Source organism: Triticum urartu, chromosome 2 (genome assembly GCF_003073215.2).
Source record: "Triticum urartu cultivar G1812 chromosome 2, Tu2.1, whole genome shotgun sequence".
NCBI lineage: Eukaryota > Viridiplantae > Streptophyta > Magnoliopsida > Poales > Poaceae > Triticum > Triticum urartu.
In genome coordinates this window covers 51304620-51326998 of record NC_053023.1, presented here as the reverse complement: position 1 = coordinate 51326998, position 22379 = coordinate 51304620, and the positions used below count along the sequence as shown (strand labels likewise).

General features: G+C 45.8%; 1 pseudogene; it reads left to right on the top strand.

The window, feature by feature from the left end:
• Positions 1 to 17329: 17329 nt before the first annotated feature.
• LOC125534976 lies at positions 17330 to 21753 on the top strand (annotated as a pseudogene).
• The last annotated feature ends 626 nt before the right edge of the window (positions 21754 to 22379 follow it).

Below are 22379 nucleotides of genomic sequence, written 5' to 3'. Positions count from 1 at the left end.
AATGGAACCATGTTAACTTTGGAGCATGTTATGCAAAGACTTGAAATTATTGAAAATAAAGTTGCTACTATTGAATTAATTGAAAATCTAGATAAAAAGATCCACAATCAAATTACTCAATATGGATCTAAGGTAGGAATGACTTTGAAAAATATTAAGGAAAAGGGACCCATAGTTAATGAGAAGATAAACTTAGATTCTACTAGAGTTGGTAAACTTGAGGGTATCATTACAAACTTGGGAACCGCTTTTTCTTCCGTAAAGAATACTCCAAGTCCTCCTACTAAAATTGCCAAGCTTAAGTATGTTCCTAAAAATAAGGGTGAATCATCTAGTAAGGAAACTGCGGATCTTAAATCTATAAGTATTCATCCCAATCTTTTTGCTATCATTAAGGAACCAATTGCTACAAATGAATTTTTCGATCTTGTGCCTAAAAGTTTGATAATCACTAGAAAGAAAGACATTACTAAGGTAAATAGATGCCTCATCGAAGAATTGCCTACTAAAGACGGCAATACCTAGATCTATCCTCGCTTTTATGCCTAGCTAGGGGCGTTAAACGATAGCGCTTGTTGGGAGGCAACCCAATTTTATTTTTATTCCTTTATGTTTGCTCCTGTTTAGTAATAAATAAATTATTTAGCCTCTGTTTTGGTTGTGTTTTTTTGTGTTTAATTAGTGTTTGTGCCAAGTAGAACCGTTGGGAAGACTTGGGGAAAGTCTTCTTGAACTTGCTGTAAAAAAACAGAAACTTTAGCGCTCACAAGAACTGCTGTCATTTTTATTTTAAGATTTATATTTAGTTAATTCTTTTTTAAGATGATTAATAGATAAATTCCTCACATCCAGAAATTTATTTTAGAATTTTTGGGGTTCCAGATCTTACGCTAGCTTCAGATTACTACAGACTGTTCTGTTTTTGACAGATTCTGTTTTTCGTGTGTTGTTTGCTTATTTTGATGAATCTATGGTTAGTAAAATAGTTTATAATCCATAGAGAAGTTGTAATACAGTAGGTTTAACACCAATATAAATAAAGAATGAGTTCATTACAGTACCTTGAAGTGGTCTTTTTTTTTCTTTCACTAACGGAGCTCACGAGTTTTCTAATTTAAGTTTTGTGTTGTGAAGTTTTCAGGTTTTGGGTGAATTCTTTTGATGGATTATGGAACAAGGAGTGGCAAGAGCCTAAGCTTGGGTATTCCCATGTCACCCCCAAGATAATCCAAGGACACCAAAAAGTCAAAGCTTGGGGATGCCCCGGAAGGCATCCCCTCTTTCATCCACTTCCATTGGTAATTTACTTGGAGCTATATTTTTATTCACCAACATGATATGTGTTTTGCTTGGAGCGTCTTGCATTATTTGTTTCTTTGTTTGTTAGTATGCCACAATCATCCTTGCTGTACACACCTTTTGAGAGAGCCATACATGAATTAAAATTTTATAGAATACTCTATGTGCTTCACTTATATCCTTTTTAGCTATGTAGTTTTGCTCTATGTGCTTCACTTATATCTTTTGAGCTAAGTAGTTTTGCTATATGTGCTTCACTTATATCCTTTTGAGCTATGTAGTTTTGCTCTATGTGCTTCACTTATATCCTTTTGAGCTAAGTAATTTTTCTCTGTGTGCTTCACTTAGATCTTTTAGAGCATGGTGGTGGATTTGTTTTAAAGAAACAATTGATCTCTCATGCTTCACTTAAATTATTTTGAGAGTCTCTTAATAGCATGGTAATTTGCTTAATAATAATATGCTTGGTATTCAAGATTTGTGAAACTTTCTTTTGAGTGTGTTGAATACTAAGAAAAGTTGGATGCTTGATAATTGTTTTGAGATATGGAGGTGATAATATTAAAGTCATGCTAGTTGAGTAGTTGTGAATTTAAAGAATACTTGTGTTAAAGTTTGTGATTCCCGTAGCATGCACGTATGGTGAACCGTTATGTGATGAAGTCGGAGCATGATTTATTTATTGATTGTCTTCCTTATGAGTGGCGGTCGGGGACGAGCGATGGTCTTTTCCTACCAATCTATCCCCTAGGAGCATGCGCGTAATACTTTGGTTTGATAACTTCTAGATTTTTGCAATAGTATATGAGTTCTTTATGACTAATGTTGAGTCCATGGATTATATGCACTCTCACCCTTCCACCTTTGCTAGCCTCTCTAATACCGCACACTTTTCGTCGGTATCATACACCTACCATATACCTTCCTCAAAACAGCCACCATACCTACCTATTATGGCGTTTCCATAGCCATTGCGAGATATATTGCCATGCAACTTTCCACCGTTCCGTTTATTATGACATACTCCATCATTGTCATATTTTGTTCTAAGTATCGAGTTGTAATTGTTGAGTTGTAAGAAAAATAAAAGTGTGATGATCATCATTATTAGAGCATTGTCCCAAGTGAGGAAAGGATGATGGAGACTATGATTCCCCCACAAGTCGGGATGAGACTCCGGACGAAAAAAAGAGGCCAAAGAAGCCCAAATAAAAAAAGGAAAAAAAGAGAGGCCATAAAAAAAGAGAAAAGGCCCAAATAAAAAATATAAATAAAAAAATGAGAGAAAAAGAGAGAAGGGACAATGTTACTATGTTTTACCACACTTGTGCTTCAAAGTAGCACCATGATCTTCATAGTAGAGAGTCTCTCATGTTATCACTTTCATATACTAGTGGGAATTTTACATTATAGAACTTGGCTTGTATATTACAATGATGGGCTTCCTCAAATTGCCCTAGGTCTTCATGAGCAAGCAAGTTGGATGCACACCCACTTAGTTTCTTTTCGAGCTTTCTTATACTTATAGCTCAAGTGCATCCATTGCATGGCAATCCCTACTCACTCACATTGATATCTATTGATGGGCATCTCCATAGCCCGTTGATACGCCTAGTTGATGTGAGACTATCTTCTCCTTTTTGTCTTCTCCACAACCACCATTCTATTCCACCTATAGTGTTATATCCATGGCTCACGCTCATGTATTGCATGAAGATTGAAAAAGTTCTGAAAAAGTTAGAGTATGAAACAATTGCTTGGCTTTTCATCGGGGTTGTGCATGATTTAAATACTCTGTGTGGTGAATATAGAGCATAGACAGACTATATGATTTTGTAGGGATAACTTTCTTTGGCCATGTTATTTTGAGAAGACATAATTGCTTTCTTAGTATGCTTGAAGTATTATTATTTTTATGTCAATATAAACTTTTGTCTTGAATCTTTCAAATCTGAATATTCATATCACAATTAAGAAGATTTGCATTGAAATTATGCCAAGTAGCACTCCGCATCAAAAATTCTCTTTTTATCATTTACCTACTCGAGGACGAGCAGGAATTAAGCTTGGGGATGCCTGATACGTCTCCAACGTATCTATAATTTTTGATTGCTCCATGCTATATTATCTACTATTTTGGACTATATTGGGCTTTATTTTCCACTTTTATATTATTTTTGGGACTAACCTATTAACCGGAGGCCCAACCCAGAATTGCTGTTTTTTTGCCTATTTCAGTGTTTCAAAGAAACGGAATATCAAACGGAGTCCAAACGGAATGAAACCTTCGGGAAGGTGATTTTCTCACCGAACGTGATCCAGGAGACTTGGACCCTACGCCAAGGCATCAGAGAGGCGGTCACGACGGTGGGGGCGCCCCCCCTAGGGCGCGCCCCCTGCCTCGTGGGCCCCTCGGAGCTCCTCCGACGTACTTCTTCCTCCTATATATACCTACGTACCCCCAAACGATTAGAACAGGAGCCAAAAATCTAATTCCACCGCCGCAACTTTCTGTATCCACGAGATCCCATCTTGGGGCCTGTTCCGGAGCTCCGCCGGAGAGGGACGTCATCACGGAGGGCTTCTACATCATCATAGCCTCTCCGATGAAGTGTGAGTAGTTTACCTCAGACCTTCGGGTCCATAGTTAGTAGCTAGATGGCTTCTTCTCTCTCTTTGAATGTCAATACAAAGTTCTCCCCCTCTTTTGTGGAGATCTATTCGATGTAATCTTCTTTTTGCGGTGTGTTTGTTGAGACCGATGAATTGTGGGTTTATGATCAAGTCTATCTATGAATAATATTTGAATCTTCTCTGAATTCTTTTATGTATGATTGGTTATCTTTGCAAGTCTCTTCGAATTATCCGTTTGGTTTGTCCAACTAGATTGGTAGTTCTTGCCATGGGAGAAGTCCTTAGCTTTGGGTTCGATCTTGCGGTGTCCTTTCCCAGTGACAGAAGGGGCAACAAGGCACGTATTGCATCGTTGCTATCGAGGATAACAAGATGGGGTTTATTTCATATTGCATGAATTTATCTCTCTACATCATGTCATCTTGCTTAAAGCGTTACTCTGGTTTTAACTTAATACTCTAGATGCATGCTGGATAGCGGTCGATGAGTGGAGTAATAGTAGTAGATGCAGAATCGTTTCGGTCTACTTGTCACGGACGTGATGCCTATATACATGATCATGCCTAGATATTCTCATAACTATGCTCAATTCTATGAATTGCTCAACAGTAATTTGTTCACCCACCATAGAATACTTATGCTCTTGAGAGAAGCCACTAGTGAAACCTATGGCCCCCGGGTCTATTCTCATCATATCAATCTCCATCACTTTAATCTTGCTTTGTTTTTACTTTGCTTTTTACTTTTCACTTTGCATCTTTATACCAAAAATACCAAAATATTATATCTAGCAGATCTCACTCTCGTAAGTGACCGTGAAGGGATTGAGAGCCCCTAATCGCGTTGGTTGCAAGTAGGTATCGTTTGTGCATGTACGAGGGACTTGAGCGTGTCCTCCTACTGGATTGATGCCTTGGTTCTCAAAAACTGAGGGAAATACTTACGCTACTCTGCTGCATCATCCATTCCTCTTCGGTGAAATCCAACGCAAGCTCAAGACGTAGCAGCTGGTTGCCTAGTGTGGGTGCGGCCATGCCGCGATGTGCGCGAGCTCGTAGAACGCAAGGCTACGACGGACGGTGGTTCTAGGGGTCGCGGGAACGGTTGCTAAGGCATGGAATTGGAGGGGTAGGAGGAGGGGGAGCACGCGGTGCTCACCGCCGTTGCTGGGAAGGCCTGAGGGAGAGTTGAGGCGGCCAGAGACGGCGACGATGGGCAGCGGCCCGAGGAAGAATCCGAGTTCGGGGCGGTATCGTGGAGGCTTCCGGGTCCTTGTGGCTCGGTGGCCAGAGGAAGAAGGGGAGGTCGCGGAGGTCGGGGACACGCCGACGAGGTTGGAGGGGCTCGGTAGCCGCGGCGGTGCGGCGTTGGGACGGAGTGGATCCACCGCGGGAGAGAGTGAGGGAAGGCGAGATCTAGGGGAGCGGATCTGGGAGGCGAGTGGGCGAGTGGGAGAGGGGATCGTGGAGGTGGGGCCGCTAGAGGCCTCAACCTCCCCGCGGCGACGTCGGCGAACTGGTCGGGGTCGACCTCGCCCCTGTAGCGACACAGAGCAGAGGAACAGGAAGGGAGGGAGCGACCGATGGAGGGGTTAGGTGGGCTTGCTGGGCTGTTTTGGCTAATGGGCCACATGGCCTAGTAGATTAGTTTTGTTTTCATTTTCTTTTGTCTTTCCTTTTGTTTTCTATTTCATTGCTATTTTATTTTAAGTTCCTATTTTTTCAGTTTTATAAAAATGAACACTAGCACCTAAAGTTGTACTTATAATCATACTACTGCCACATTAATGCTCAACCCAAAAAAATAGTTTAATATTTTATAAAGTTCAATAGGCATTTATTTAATTGTTTTAACTACTATTTTAATTATCTTAGATCCTTTAAACATTTTAACAAAGTTTGGTTTCTCCACCATAATTACCTATACAATATTTGGTTCACTCCGAACATTTTAGTTTTAATATTTGAAGACTTTTATTGTTTGCTTGATTTTGAATTTTAATTTCGAATCGATTTTGAGCTAACACGAGACTTAACAACAGTAACCGAGGTGACGTGGCATCATTACGAGGGGGTTACTGTAGCTTAATTATTCAGACGTCACAATTCTCCTCCACTACAAGAAATCTCGTCCCGAGATTTAAGAGGGGGGAACTAAGGGGGAAAGGTCTTGTTACGAAACTTAACCAGTCTTCTCGGTCTTGGTTGCTCTTCTCGAAGTGGTTGATCCATTACCTTGATGTCTTTAATTTTCTGCTTGAGGTCATCATGATGAATTCGGCATCCTTTCTTCGGGAACTCCATCGTACTTACGAAAGAATAAATGGTGGGTATGTTCCAGGAGAACGGACCTCTGCAAGGTTGACTATCTGGTAGCTAACATCGGGGACGGTAGCGGAAAGTAACTCTCGAACTGAAAATTAAGAAAATATCAAGAGTAAAGTAAGGAGGTTACCTGAGAAGTTTCAAGCGGGTAGGCAATCGTTCGATGCCTGAAACAACATGTGAAAGGGGTTCAAAGCAACGGGAATAAGTATTATGTCTGATACCAGAATTGATGATCTCTCGGAGGGTGGCTCGTGAATTACATACGACGTCACGCGCGAGGAATAACTTTGGAAACTGAGGGTGTACAGGAGAGTTAGGTTTCGATCCTGTGGAACTGTGGATTATGGGCCCACCATGTGGGTTAAAAGTAGGAGGAACGGTGACATCTTGCATGGTCAGGATAGTAAGGCATGTCAGAGGGTAGCCTGTCAGTTATGTCGGCAACAACGTCGGTACCAAGGGCGAGGGACAAAGAGAACCATTTTCCTGCTTGTTGGACGAGGCGGACCAATAGGCAAAGTTCTCGTCCATCGGTGGCTACCGGAATGTCATCAACAATAGTAACAGGGTCTTGCTGACAGAATCGTACACCGAGGTGTTTACATAAGCAGAAGAATATTACCGCTTAGATCATATAGATCACAGGAAAGGTTAAACCAAACAACGGAAAGAAAAATATGATTATCAGATTAAACAGAACAATGGAAAGGAAAATGTGTTTATACACATATTTCAAGAGTATATCCTTCCCAAGGACAAGCAGAGCACGATATCCATGATAGGATATAATGTAGAAAACTCTTTTAGGTAAGGGGAGAGAAATTTCAGGACATTACCCATACAACGGTGTTTGGATAATTGAGCAGGAAACATTTAACATTAGGCTTCAAATGTTCTTGTCGAAAATTGGAGTACCATAGACATGCTTCGAGATAGCACTGACATGGTCCTCCAGCAAGGTCGGGCTTTGGATACACAAAGGATCCATCAGGAACAACTTATAAAATAAGTCTTACGATTTCCTCATGGAATAATCGCTAAGCTTGCTAAAAAGGAAACTATAACAACAGGTCCTCCGGCCAGGTGTGCTGGGCATGACATCATTTTACCGGGTCATATGAAGACCAATGTTATGACTCTTGGAAAACGTTCCAACCATCATATCTGACCGAGATTCAGATCTGATCGGTGTCGGGATACCACAGACTCAGGATGCCTGAGTAAGGAAAGGTGCAACGCCATTGACGAGATGACACTATAAGATTCTCGGGCAATGATCTATGGAAGCAAGTTATGAAACAAGAGTTCATCATTAAAACCAATGAGAGGATGAAAAGGTGGCTGATGGACTCAGCGACAATTCATCGAGGTTTCCGAAAATACGGATTCGCACAATTATGAGAACAAGGAGAAAACATTTGTCAGATCAAATGTTATATTGATGTATGCTCGAGGAAAACCTACACAATTAAACGTTGGTTGAAAGGTGCACGCGAGATATGGGTTTAGGTAGCATGATCAATGCTAGAATGGTGATTCATTAAATAATAGTCTAAGAATGAACTGTTGACCATTAACTCCAAAGCAATAGGGTTGCTAGAAGTTTTGAAGTCGCACACCATAGTTCAATTGTCAGTTTTCCGGTTAGAAACATCACATGGATCAAGGAATGAACGTATATGGCAATAAGTATCGCCTATATCAAGAATTCTTAAGAGGTGGTGAAATTCTCACGACATTCTTGACATAAAAGATGGTAATACTCCAAGGTAAGGAACCAATGCTGGATAGCAAGGATCTCAAGGTATAACATGAAACACGAACAAGTTTGTGTTGAACAGAAGGCAATAAAGTGGTCGATGATAAAACAATTCATCAAGGGCAAGGATGGTATTTCTCATCATGAATTCGATATATATCTTGGAAAAGCTTAGGATGTTGATGATGACCACGACACAGTTGTCGATAGATTTCATGAAGATGTAATCGATTGGCGATGACATCAAGTCAAAGGTATGATGAAGCGAAAGGTTAATGGAACCAAGGGTACGACACAAACTCCAAACCAAGCTTGCTGTCCAAAGCAAAATGATGGGATGAGGAAGATCGACGTAAGCTTAGCTCATCGTCAAAAATTGTGCTCTGGGAAGAAGGACCAGGTAGCACAGTTAAATTTTAGCACGATAATGATATAGCCGATCAGGCTTGGGATGACTTGAAGGATTATTAAACTCATAAGCAACAAATTTTTTACTTATAGTTATTGAATCGGAGTGCGGAATCAATTCAGCTATCGGTGTTCTTGAGTGACTAATAACTCATGACCCGAGGAAAAATTTGAATCAACAAGAAATAATTGTAGATGAAGAACTCATAAGGAGTTATGTAGTTTCATGATATTCTCAAGATACTAGAAGGTAAAACTCGAAGGTAGAGCAGAGTAGCGGTTGGGCAGGCGTATTTGAAAGTGCAACTATCCCTAGGTGGTTTTGGTAATTCATAACAACATATAGCTCATTGAGCTAATGCTATTCCAAGATGATTATTTCAGGAAAGCTCAATGATTGGCATGGCATGGATGTGAAAGTGGAACCCTCAAAATGCTAAGGACAAAGGATTGGCTCAAGCTCAAAAGCTCAAGACTCTTCATTTTATATTTTAGTGATCCAAGATCACATTGAGTCTTTAGGAAAAGCCAATACTATCAAGGAGGGATGAGGTGTTGCTTAATGAGCCTCTTGCTTCATGTGCTTAGTGATATGCTCCAAAACCCTCAACTACTTTCCCATATCCACATATGACCTAAACCCTAAGCCAAACTCGGTCCTACCGATTCTTTCTATCCGGCGCCACCGAGTTTCACTTGTCATAAGCCACTGCCAAACCCTAGCAAATCGGTTCTACCGATAGGGATCTTGGTCTCACCGAGATGGGATTGCAAACTCTCTGTTTCCCTTTCGTAACTTTTCGGTCTCACCGAAAGAGCGAATCGGTCCCACCGAGATTGCAATGTAAATTCAGTGTTTCCTTTTTGTAACTTTTCGGTCTCACCGAAAGAGCAAATCGGTCCCACCGAGTTTGCCTGACCAACTCTCTGGTTAGCTTATTACCAAAATCGGTCCCACCGAGTTTGTGTAATCGGTCTCACCGAGATTACGTTATGCCCAAACCCTAACCATATCGGTCCTACCAAGTTGCATGTCAGTCCCACCGAAAATCTCTAACGGTCACTAGGTTTACCTTTTCGGTCCGACCGAGTTTGTTGATTCGGTCCCACCGAGATTGGAAAACTGTGTGTAACGGTTGGATTTTGTGTGGAGGCTATATATACCCCTCCACCTCCTCTTCATTCGTGGAGAGAGCCATCAGAACACATACACAATTCCAACTCATATGTTCTGAGAGAGAACCACCTACTCATGTGTTGAGACCAAGATATTCCATTCCTACCATATGAATCTTGATCTCTAGCCTTCCCCAAGTTGCTTTCCACTCAAATCTTCTTTCCACAAAATCCAAATCCTATGAGAGAGAGTTGAGTGTTGGGGAGACTATCATTTGAAGCACAAGAGCAAGGAGTTCATTACCTACACACCATTTGTTACTTCTTGGAGAGTGGTGTCTCCTAGATTGGCTAGGTGTCACTTGGGAGCCTCCGACAAGATTGTGGAGTTGAACCAAGGAGTTTGTAAGGGCAAGGAGATCGCCTACTTCGTGAAGATCTACCGCTAGTGAGGCAAGTCCTTCGTGGGCGATGGCCATGGTGGGATAGACAAGGTTGCTTCTTCGTGGACCCTTTGTGGGTGGTTGCTTCTTCGTGGACCCTTTGTGGGTGGAGCCCTCCGTGGACTCGCGCAACCGTTACCCTTCGTGGGTGGAGCCCTCCGTGGACTCGCGCAACCGTTACCCTTCGTGGGTTGAAGTCTCCATCAACGTGGATGTAGGATAGCACCACCTATCCGAACCACGGGAAAAACATCCGTGCCTCCAATTGCGTTTGAATTCTCCAAACCCTTCCCTTTACATTCTTGCAAGTTGCATGCTTTACTTTCCGCTGCCAATATACTCTTTGCATGCTTGCTTGAATTGTGTGATGATTGCTTGACTTGTCCTACAATAGCTAAAATCTGCCAAGAACTAAAATTGGGAAAAGGTTAAGTTTTTATTTGGTCAAGTAGTCTAATCACCCCCCCTCTAGACATACTTTCGATCCTACAGTATTGATCTACAAAAGTCAAGTATTTTAACTTGTCCGAGTAATAGAATCAAAGGAGAAAAATCATGGTCGGAACCACGGTTGTAAAGGACCGAAAAAAGATACAGAACGAACGTATAACAAGGGGATAATTATCATTTACAAGAAGCTTCGATGATAAGTTCCACATCGGGTCCATGGGCATGAACGCAAAGGCTCAAGATCGACTCCCACTTCTTTAATGCATAACCTTTCATTTTACTTCTCCCTTTTGATGAGGCTGTAGTGTAGAAGTTTTATCTGGCAAAACAACAGAAGAGTATGACTCGCGAAAACTTTCGGGTTCATACGGTTTGGGGAAGGTATAGGTTCAACCCATCGAGGAATCTTAGGAGCATATACCACAATTTCAGGAATAAATAACACAAGCTCGATAGTAGAGCATGCTAGGGAAAGTAGAGGATACAATTTACCAAAGGCATTATGTATCCGAGGAAAGGCTCACAAGCTTATAGAATATGAAGGACGCTGTCGGATAAAATCCAACAAAGGATCTGGTGGTCCACAAGGGATCTGATGTGAGCATCGGTACTCAACCAGAGGAAGAAGGAATGCAAGGAGATCAGTTTATAGAAACAACTGACTAACTCAAAGTTCAAATGCAAAGGAATTATCAATTCCAAGACAAGGGATCAGAAGCAATGCTCTGATTAGGGATGGATAAGTTGAATAGCTGTAGAGGTACAATCGATGGCAAAATTTGATTGGTCGAGATCCAGCTCATGTTTAAAATGACGTCTGAGTCGGAAGGATAAATTCTAGGGAACAACTGATGATTCTGTGCATTCACACACATGTTGAATCAAAAGGATCAGAATGAAAATCACAAAGGTTTTTAAAGTAATTAGCTAGACCAATGGAATTAACCGGAATGCAAGTATGCAAGAATTCCAAGAACAACAGGCTGTTGAGGATTTTCGAAAGATCAAATAGTATTTCGAAGTCTTTTGCGGAACACAAGAACAACTGGGAATGAGTGGATACTCGATAAGTCCGAGGAATTATCCGCAGGGGTATTTATGTGGCAAGGAACTGCAAGGCAGTAAGCTCAAAGGATTCTCGAAACAACGGGAAGCAGTTCAGGGCATCTTGTAATAACAAGATCAATGGGATTGAATGTAAGAATGGCAGGTGTATGCAGTTATCAATAGGGATATAACAGTGGTAGGGAATTTGCAAAGGCGGTGGGTACGAGTGTCTCGGGAGAACATCGTAGAGTAACCTCCGAATCTTCTGGTGCAGCAGACGATCATCGGTAATAAGGTGCTCTCCGGATGAAAGTGATCACGAGATCCTAATGTTAGAGTTAGCAAAATCATTTAACCCGAATAGAAGAGAGATTAGAGTCCCAGAGTATAGACGAGGAATAAAAGATCCTAATACCACCCAAATGGCGACATGGGCCCGTAAGGCACACAGCCATATTAGTAAGAAGTTTTGTAATGTCTAGACTCGACTTCGGCCAAGGAGTGTGGAAGGGGGATTTCTATAGGTAGTTGGCTCTGATACCAACTTGTGACGCCCCCAATTTGACCGTACACTAATCATACACGCAAATGTGTACGATCAAGATCAAGGACTCACGGGAAGATATCACAACACAACTCTAGACACAAATTAAAATAATACAAGCTTTATATTACAAGCCAGGGGCCTCGAGGGCTCGAATACATAAGCTCGAAAACACAAGAGTCAGTGGAAGCAAAAATATCTGAGTACAGACATAAGTTAAACAAGTTTGCCTTAAGAAGGCTAGCATAAACTGGGATACAGATCGAAAGAGCCGCAGGCCTCCTGCCTGGGATCCTCCTAAACTACTCATGGTCGTCGTCAGCAGCCTGCACGTAGTAGTAGGCACCTCCCGAGTAGTAGCAGTCGCCACGATAGTGGCGTCTGGCTCCTAGACTCCAACGCCTGGTCGCAACAATCGGGTATAGAAAGGGGGGAAAGGGGGAGCAAAGCAACCGTGAGTACTCATCCAAAGTACTCGCAAGCAAGGAGCTACACTACATATGTATGCATTGGTATCAAATGGAAAAGGGGTAACATATGTGGACTGAACTGCAGAATGCCGGAATAAGAGGGGGATAGCTAGTCCAATCGAAGACTACGCTTCTGGTAACCTCCATCTTGTAGCAGAAGAAGAGAGTAGATGGTAAGTTAACCAAGTATCATCGCATAGCATATTCCTACCCAGCGATCCTCCCCTCGTCGCCCTGTGAGAGAGCGATCACCGGTTGTATCTGGCACTTGGAAGGGTGTATTTTATTAAGTATTCGGTTCTAGTTGTCATAAGGTCAAGGTACAACTCCAAGTCGACCTGTTACCGAAGATCACGGCTATTTGAATAGATTAACTTCCCTGCAGGGGTGCACCACATTTCCCAACATGCTCGATCCCTTTGTCCGGACACACTTGTCTGGGTCATGCCCGGCCTCGAAAGATCAACACGTCGCAGCCCTACCTAGGCACAACAGAGAGGCCAGCACACCGGTCTAAATCCTATGGCGCAGGGGTCTGGGCCCATCGCCCATTGCACACATGCACGTTGCGAGGGCGGCCGTAGAGCAGACCTAGCAACCTCCATTACAAAGGAAGTTGCATTACACGATCCAACCCGGCGCACGCCGCTCAGTCGCTGACGTCACGAAGGCTTCGGTTGATACCATGACGTCGAGTGCACATAACTGTTCCCGCGTAGTTGGTTAGTGCGTATAGGCCAGTAGCCAGACTCAGACCAAATACCAAGATCTCGTTTAGCGTGTTATTTAGAAATAACCGCGGACGCCGACCAGGGCCAGGCCCACCTCTCTCCTAGGTGGTCTCCGCCTGCCCTGTCGCTCCGCCTCATATAATAGTCGGGGGCCGTCGGGAACCTAGGCCCACCACTACCTGGGTGGAACCACCTGCCCCTTCAGCCCCCAACATCGGAATCACTTGCGGGTACTCAACGAGCCGACCCGACTTTAGTCACAACATGTATAGTATGTATGCATAGTATATACCCGTGATCACGGCCCGATAGTATAGCATGGCAGACTGACAAGAATGTAGGGCCGCTGATGATAATCTAGCATCCTATACTAAGCATTTAGGATTGCAGGTAAGGTATCAACAGTTGTAGCAACAATGACGGGCTATGCATCAGAATAGGATTAACAGAAAGCATTAACATGCCACACTACTCTAATGCAAGCACTAGAGAGAAGAGTAGGCGATATCTGGTGATCAAGGGGGGGCTTGCCTGGTTGCTCTGGCAAGAAAGAGGAGTCGTCAACAGCGTAGTCGATCGGGGCACCAGCAGCGGCGTCAGTCTCGTAGTCTATCGGAGAGAAGAGGGGGAAGAAACAATGAATATAATGCAAACAGACGCATAGCGATGCATGACATGAAAAGTAGCGGTGCTAGGGGTGCCCTAACGCGATATGAGGTGGTACCGGTGAAGGGGGGAAACATCCGGGAAAATATCCCCGGTGTTTCGCGTTTTCGGACAGATGAAATGGAGAGAGAAAGTTGCGTGTTCGCGATGCTAGGGATGTGTGGCGGACAAATGGACTGCGTATCCGGATTCGTCTCGTCGTTCTGAGCAACTTTCATATACAAAGTTTTTCCATCCGAGTTACGGATTATTTTATATGATTTTCTACAGTTTAATTGATTTTCTAAATGTATTTACTTATTTAAATCCAACATTATCCAGAACAGTGAATGATGATGCAAGCATGACATCAGAGTGATGTCAGCAGGTCAACTGGTCGATTGACCAGTCAAACCAGACAGATGGGTCCAGTGGGACCCACATGTCATTGTCAAGGGCACTAACAGGGGGGTTAGACTAACTAAATGGGTTAATTAGTGGGTGGGGCCAGTAGCCAGTGAGAGATTAAGGTTTTAATTAACTAATTTAATTAATTAGCAATTTATCTATTTAATTTTTTTGTTTATGGCGTGGGACCCGCATGTCAGCGCCACTGGGCTGCCTAGTCAACAGTTGACTGGGTCAACCCAGTCAACGGGCCCCCCAGGACCCACTGGTCAGCGACCCAGGGGCGGGGCCCATCGATCCACGTCGGCATCGGCGTTTGGGGAGCTCCGGTGAGCGTTCCCGCGGCGTAGGGGCATCGGACCTTGCCGGACTCGCCATTCCGGCGATCATTTCGGGCGGGGGCGGTTGCTACGGGATGGGCGCAGTGTCGCGCATCCATCTACGGCCTTAGTTGGGGCGGTGGGCGGCCGGAGCGGCGGCGAGGTCGAGCGGGGATGCGGCGACCGAAGTAGGAGGCGGTGGCGCGGGCGGAGCAGAGCCACGGCGGAGCAGGGGCGATGGGAGGCGGTGACGGGCAGGGCCACGCGAGCATCGGACGGGCTCGGGCGGTGCACGACGGGGTGAGCGGAGGCGGGCGGGATCCGCGGCGGCCAGCGATAGAAGCGGCGACGCGGGCATACGCGAGCGGCGGCCAACAGCGGCCCGAGGCGGGCTCGGACGGAGGAGCGCGATGCGGAGGCGGCTCAGGCGCGAGTGAGGGGGGCCGCAGGGAAGCGCCGGCAGCGGCGGGTTGCAGCAGGCGAGGAGCAGCGGCAGGAGCAGTACGCGGCGGCAGCGGGCAAGGGCGGGCGACAGCGGGTGCGGGCGCGCACGCGCGGGCACGCAAGCGGGCACAGAGGCGCGCGGGGGTGCATGGGAGCGCCCAGGCGACGGCTGTGGCTAGTGGCGGCAAGCAGCAGTAGGGGCAGAGCAGCAAGCAGAGAGCAACGCGGCTGCGACGGAGCTCTACGTCGGTACGGCGAGGGCGCGGCCAGGGAGCTGCGAGTGCACGCGTGAGGAGCGGCCAGGGCACTGCCGACACGCGGGCTGTGCGCGTGGTGTGGGCGCGGCCATGCCGCGATGCGCGCGAGCTCGCAGAACGCAAGCCTACGGCAGGCGGTGGTTCTAGGGGTCGCGGGAACGGTTGCTAAGGCACGTAATTGGAGGGGTAGGAGGAGGGGGAGCACGCGGTGCTCACCGCCGTTGCTGGGAAGGCCCGAGGGAGAGTTGAGGCGGCCGGGGACGGCGACGATGGGCAGCGGCTCGAGGAAGAAGCCGAGCTCGGGGCGGTGTCGGGGAGGCTTCCGGGTCCCCGTGGCTCGGCGTAAAGGAAGAAGGGGAGGTCGGGGACACGCCGACGCGGTCGGAGGGACTCGGTGGCCGCGGCGGTGCAGCGTTGGGACGGAGTGGATCCGTCGCGGGAGAGAGTGAGGGAAGGCGACATCTAGGGGAAGCGGATCTGGGAGGCGAGTGGGCGAGTGGGAGAGGGGATCATGGAGGCGGGGGCGCTAGAGGCCTTAACCTCCCCGCGGCGACGCCGACGAACTGGTCAGGGTCGACCTCGCCCCTGGAGCGACACGGTGCAGAGGAACTGGAAGGGAGGGAGCGACCAATGGAGGGGTCAGGTGGGCTTGCTGGGCGTTTTAGCTAATGGGCCACATGGCCCAGTAGATTAGTTTTGTTTTCATTTTCTTTTGTCTTTCCTTTTGTTTTCTATTTCATTGCTATTTTATTTTAAGTTCCTATTTATGTCAATTTTATAAAAATGAACACTAGCACCTAAAGTTGGACTTATAATCATACTACTGCCACATTAATGCTCAACCCAAAAAAATAGTTTAATATTTATAAAATTCAATAGGCATTTATTTAATAGTTTTAACTATTTTAATTATCTTAGATCCTTTAAACATTTTAACAAAGTTTGGTTTCTCCATCATAATTACCTATACAATATTTGGTTCAATCCGAATATTTTAGTTTAAATATTTAAAGACTTTTATTATTTGCTTGATTTTGAAATTTAATTTCGAATCGGTTTTGAGCTAACGCGAGACTTAACAACAGTAACCGAGGTGACGTGGCATCATTACGAGAGGGTTACTGTAGCTTAATTATTCGGACGTCACAATGCCACTGATTGACGCGGTGTGGTGAGTGATCACTAGCAAGTGACCCAGCGAGTGGCCGCCGCTGTTCATGGGTAGATCATCAAATTACTGTTCCCCGATCTCGCTTTGCTGAGTGGTAACACGTCCAGTAACCACCGAATCTTTCTTCTTCCCCGTGCGGGCCTGGTGGAGGCGATCGACGTACTCAGTAAACTCCGGTACGTCTTCACTCGTGCGCTCTTTGCGCAGACAAACATTTCCCGCCGGTGCCCGCCGGCGCAACCAAGATCAGACAATATCATGTGCATTGTCGTCGTGTGCCTACGCGGATCACACATGTGTTTACAATGCATGCATCAACCAAGTGGCACCATTCAGAAAATCATTTTCTGAAAATGAACCACAAAAGTGCACCAGCCGCCCACAAGTCAAAGAGATCGTGCATGCATAAACAGATAAACTAGTACGTAGATGCTTTCGCTGGCTCAATGTTTGTACTGCCTGGAAGCACCGAGGTTAAACTCCTTTGATTTGTCATCCCAATTGTCAACTTAATTGCCTGCGGTCTTACCCGGAGTTTGTGATTGGGTCCACGTGTTGCGCGGCCGGAGCGGCGGCGGTGCGTGCGAATGGCGCTGAGGTGGATTCACTGCACCCGATCCAAAGGCGTCGGCGTATCTCCCCGCTAATTCGCCGCGGTGACCGCGCTTTAGCCCACCGGGCATTGTCCACCAAAAGCGAAAGGTGGCATTGCACGCACGGGAATAATCCCAGTGCGTGTTCGTGCGTGCGCCCATAAAATTCCATGCACGCACGCTCATTGACAAAACGGCGTGGTCGACCAGCTAGCTAGCCGCTGCTTTCCTTGACGCGCACGCACACCCCCGAGCTACCAGCAATGGCCGCTCTCGACCTGCGGCGGTGGCTTGTGGCCCTGCTCGTCGGTTCACTCGCCGCGGTCCAGGTGTGCGGCGGGGCGCCGTGGTTCTGGCCGCCGGGCGGGGACGACCCCGGGCGGCTGCCTGAGCTGGCGGGTGATGGTGGAGGCCAACAACGCCAAGTTTTGCCGCGCGGTGCCGGCGCCCTGCGTCGGGTACGTTTGGGCCTACATGTCCTGGGGCCAGTACGGCCGGGACGTGGGCAGCGCGGCCGACCAGATCGCCGCCTACGCCAGCCAGGCCCCCGCCGCCGGCGACGGCCTCGACGCCTGGGTCCTCGACATCGACGACACCTGCCTCTCCAACCTGCCCTACTACCAGGCCAAGCAGTTCGGGTGCGTGACGTGCACAACGCTTCCCGGCAGACCATGCATGCACTGAACTACTGACTGGATATTTTGTGGTGCTTGGTTGCGCATGCATGCAGGGCGTACGACCCGGCGGCGTCCAAGGCGTGGGCGAGCAGGGGGACGTGCCCGGGGATACCGGCGATGGTGACGCTCTTCTGGGCGCTCAAAGCCGGAGGCTTCAGGGTTTTTCTTCTCTCCGGGAGAGACGAGGAGGCTCTCGGCGCGCCCACGGCTGCCAACCTCGCCGCTGCCGGGTTTGCTGGCTACGACCGGCTCATCTTGAGGAACGATACGACACCAGTTAGGGCAGGTACAATGGTGCTATTTTAGAAGTGACACGTAGAATTGATGATGAGGTGAAGAAGAGAGAAGTCATAAAAAGACAGGAGATAATCTCTTAACATAATATGTCTCATCAGAGCATCTCCAACAGGCACCGAACGCGCCACACGCAAAAAACAGCTTATAGCGCGTGCCCATCGCCTAGTTTGGCGCGGCGCGCAGCTCTGGCTCCAGCAACCGCGCTAAAATGCAGCGCGCGCGCGACACTCGCACAAACAACATATGCATTCAAAAACAAAAGCAAAAAGATCAAAACAAACAAAAATAAATAGTTCAATTTCGTTTATTACAACTCAAACAAACAGTTTGTCGTTCAATACAACAAATGGTACAATTAAACACAACAAATAGTTCAACAATACAATAACAAACGCACAAATCATGATGCTCTTTGTCGTCCATTCCATGCCCACCACTTCTCAATGTGATCCTTCTGAAGATCATTATGCGCTGCGGGACGTCGAATGGCATGATAGGAGGCAACAAAACGGGCCACCCTTTCAGCCCTCCGTCGCACTCGCACGGGATATCCCAAGAGCTCATACTGAGAGTAGTCTACATCTTGGCCACGCTCATTCTCGATGATCATGTTGTGCATGATCATACAAGCATGCATTATGTACCAAAGCATCTTCTGATCCCAAAATCTAACCGGTCCTCTCATAATAGCAAATTGGGCTTGCAAAATCCCCAAAGCTCTCTCCACATCTTTTCTAGCCGCCGCCTGAGCATTGTGGAAATCAAGTTCTTTCTTACCTTCTGGCTTTTTCAACGGCTTGACAAAGGTTTGCCACTTTGGATAGATGACATCCGCTAGATAATAGCCATAGTTGTATGTACGGCCATTTGGTACAAAATGCACCGGTGGCAACTCCCCATTTGCAATCTTACTCATCAGTTGTGACTGGTTGACAACATTGATGTCATTCAAAGATCCAGGCATTCCAAAGAATGCATGCCAAATCCAAGTCTCTTGATCGGCCACCGCTTCATGGATTATAGTGGAACCCTTTTTTTGGCTGTGGAATTGCCCATGCCATGCCTTTGGACAATTCTTCCAACTCCAATGCACACAATCTATTGAGCCAAGCATGTCAGGAAAGCCGCGAGCTTTGTTCATCGCCAAAAGCCTTGCGACGTCTTCAGCGTTGGGAGATCTCAAATACTCCTCGCCAAACACTTGCACAATTCCGACTGCGAAGCGCTTGACACACATGATGGCTTGGCTCTCACCTATAGCCAAGTGATCATCAACTAGATCAGCCGGTATACCGTATGCCAACATATGCAAAGCGTCTGTCACCTTCTGAAACGTGCTATGCCTGAGCTCTCCGGCGGCATTCCTCCTTTGCTGAAAAAAGCGGTCATGGCTCGCTAGTTTCTCTGCAATGCGCCTGAACAACTCGGTGCTCATCCTAAACCGGCGACGAAAATACGACTCGGGGTATGTGGGATTCTCTGCAAAATAATGCCTGATCAATCTGTTGTGGGAATCGATCCTATCCCTCCCAATTTTCTGCCGACCCATAACCGAACCCCCGTGCTTTGGTTTTTTTATTAATATGCATAGCTAGGATCATTGCAAGATCCTCCTCCTCTTCCATATCAAATTCTTCTTCGGAAGAATCATACGACGAACTCATCTACAATGTTGAATACTATGCTATAAATAAAAAACTACAATCAACATGCACGAAATTCATGGCTTTTGAGCAATACATACCTTCTAGGCGTTTTGTCGAACACCTTGCGGGTGCCGAGCGGCAGCGAGCGCGCGGGCGCTGTTCGTCGGAGGACCAGCGCGCGCGCGGGGTGGCGGGACCAGGGGGGCCGGAGAAAGCGCGCACGGGGCGGGGATAGGCCGGGGAAGCGCCGGAACGGTCGCCGGGTGGCGTGGTCGGCGGCGGCGGCGCGGCTGGATGGAGGGTGGGAGGTGCGAGCGAGCGCGCGAGCGCGCGAGAGTCCAGCGCGCGGGAGCGGGCGCAGCAAATAAGCGGCGCGCGATTGAGTTTCGGCCTCGCGCTGGGCTACGTATACCGCGCGCGCTGTTTTCACGCGCCCGCTGGAGCAACTATTCCGGTTGCGCGCGCTAAAACGGGGAATTTTGCGGCGCGGCGCTAGTTCGGCGTGCCTGTTGCAGATGCTCTCATGTTTTTAGAAATTATTAGTTATTGAAGATAAGGCTAAGAAATGACCCATTGTATACGTTTTTTTATTATCTTTAAATTACATGTAAAATTTAAGATAAGAATATCTTATCAACCATTATACATGTCCTTATGTACGACTATTTTTTTAGCAAAGTGTACAACTACCTTTTTTTAGCAAAGTGTACGACTACCTAGGGTGTACATTCGAACCAGCCTAGCATCTCGACCCAGGCCAACAGAGTTTACAGAATGGTCCAGACTGCTCACACACGGCCCATACACTTCGGAACAGACAACACTAGTATTTTTTTTTTACCACCCCTCAAAAACTAGTATTTTTTTACTTTATTTTTTTTGCCTAAAAGAACTAGTATTCTTTTCAGTATTGCTAAATCTTAGTCGATTGAGACTTGATTATGTCTCAATCGATGTTATATTCGTGAGAAACATTGAGATCCATGCAATTTTTATTTATTTTTTACATGTTATATCACTTGACTTAGCCACACCCATGTTATGTCACTTTCAGTGGATTGAGACCTAACCGCATCTTTTTTTTCCTGGAACAGAACACTATATGTCTTTGACCTGTTTCAGGCCCCTTTTTGATCCATCTATGCCCAAGTTGAGAAAAAAAAGACCGGAGTTACAAGTCATACTTCCTCAATTTCTTTTTTAGTTTGCATATAAAATTTACTCAAAGTCAAACTAAACAAAGCTTGACCAAGTTTATATAAAAAAATATCAACAACTATAATACCAAGGTCATATGGTATATGGAAATTAATTTGTGACGCATCTAACAATATTTATTTCATATTGTAAATATTGGTATATTTTCTTATAAAATTAGTCAAACATTATAAAGTTGGACTTTGATTAAATTTTATATGCAAACTAAAAAGAAACGAAGGGTGTTTTGTACCATCTTAAGGCATCGTACGTCACACTCACACATACAGTACGTACGTACGTACTGACACGGACCGTGCTGTTGGCTCCTTCCTCTCATGGCCATGGACTTGGTACATCGTACTATGGTACGAGAAAATTCACGTGCGAGTGACAGCACGCACAAAAACAAAAAAGAACAGGAAGGATATATTCTTCCAGTAGCAACTAGGAACTGAGCTAACTTCCAACCGCACAGTATATAATAGTCGTCCCTATTCTATGTATACGTGCACATTCTACGTTCCACTGAATCCTTGGACAGCGAGCTGACGTGAACTTGGTGAGACGCGACAGATACTTTGCCGTCCACATGTATCATTGCTCGGTATAGACATGCGCGTACGGACTGATTGGCACCGTGTTTTGTCCGGTGGACGGATGTTGACGGTGCGGTGTGTGTGTGCATGCAGGAGCGCGGCGTACCGGGGGCAGAGCTCGGTGGTGTTCAAGTCGGCGGAGCGCCGGCGGCTGGTGGAGGAGGGGTACCGGATCCGCGGCAACGTCGGCGACCAGTGGAGCGACCTGCAGGGCGACTGCGCCGGCGACCGCGTCTTCAAAGTGCCCAACCCCGTGTACTTCGTCCCTTGACCGCCCGAACAATGTAACATGTAAATAACGTGACGGCGACAGGCGCCGCACCGCTATATATATTTGTACAAAATGTTCAAGAATTTTAAAAATAATTCATGATTTGATAAAATGTACAAGATTTTTTAAAAAAATTGTGAATTCGAAAAATGTTTAAATTATTAAAATAATTGATCGTGAATTTAAAAAAGTAATGATTCAGAAAATGTTGAAAATTAAAAAATAATGTTCACAGATTCAAAAAATTGTTCATACATTTTTAAAAACTGTTTAAACAATTTCATGATTTTAAAAAATATTTATGAATTTTAAAGATTATTGCAAATTGAAATAAATAGTCGAAATGAAAAAAAGAGATAAAGAAAAAAAAGTAAGAAAACAGAAAATTGAACAGAAAGATAATAAAAAATAAAAAAGAGAAAAGACCGAAGGAAAAAATAAAGAAAAATAGAAAAAACGGTACACGGAGCCTATCCCAAAATCTATCTTAGGGTGTGGGATGCAGGCGGCAGCACGACGGTGGTACAAGTTTGCCGAGGAAAATCTCCAACAGCGTCGGGGCTAGAGGGCGGGGTGGCGGGGCTGCACCGGAGCGCCGCCCACTGCGGGCGATGGTGGCCGGCAGT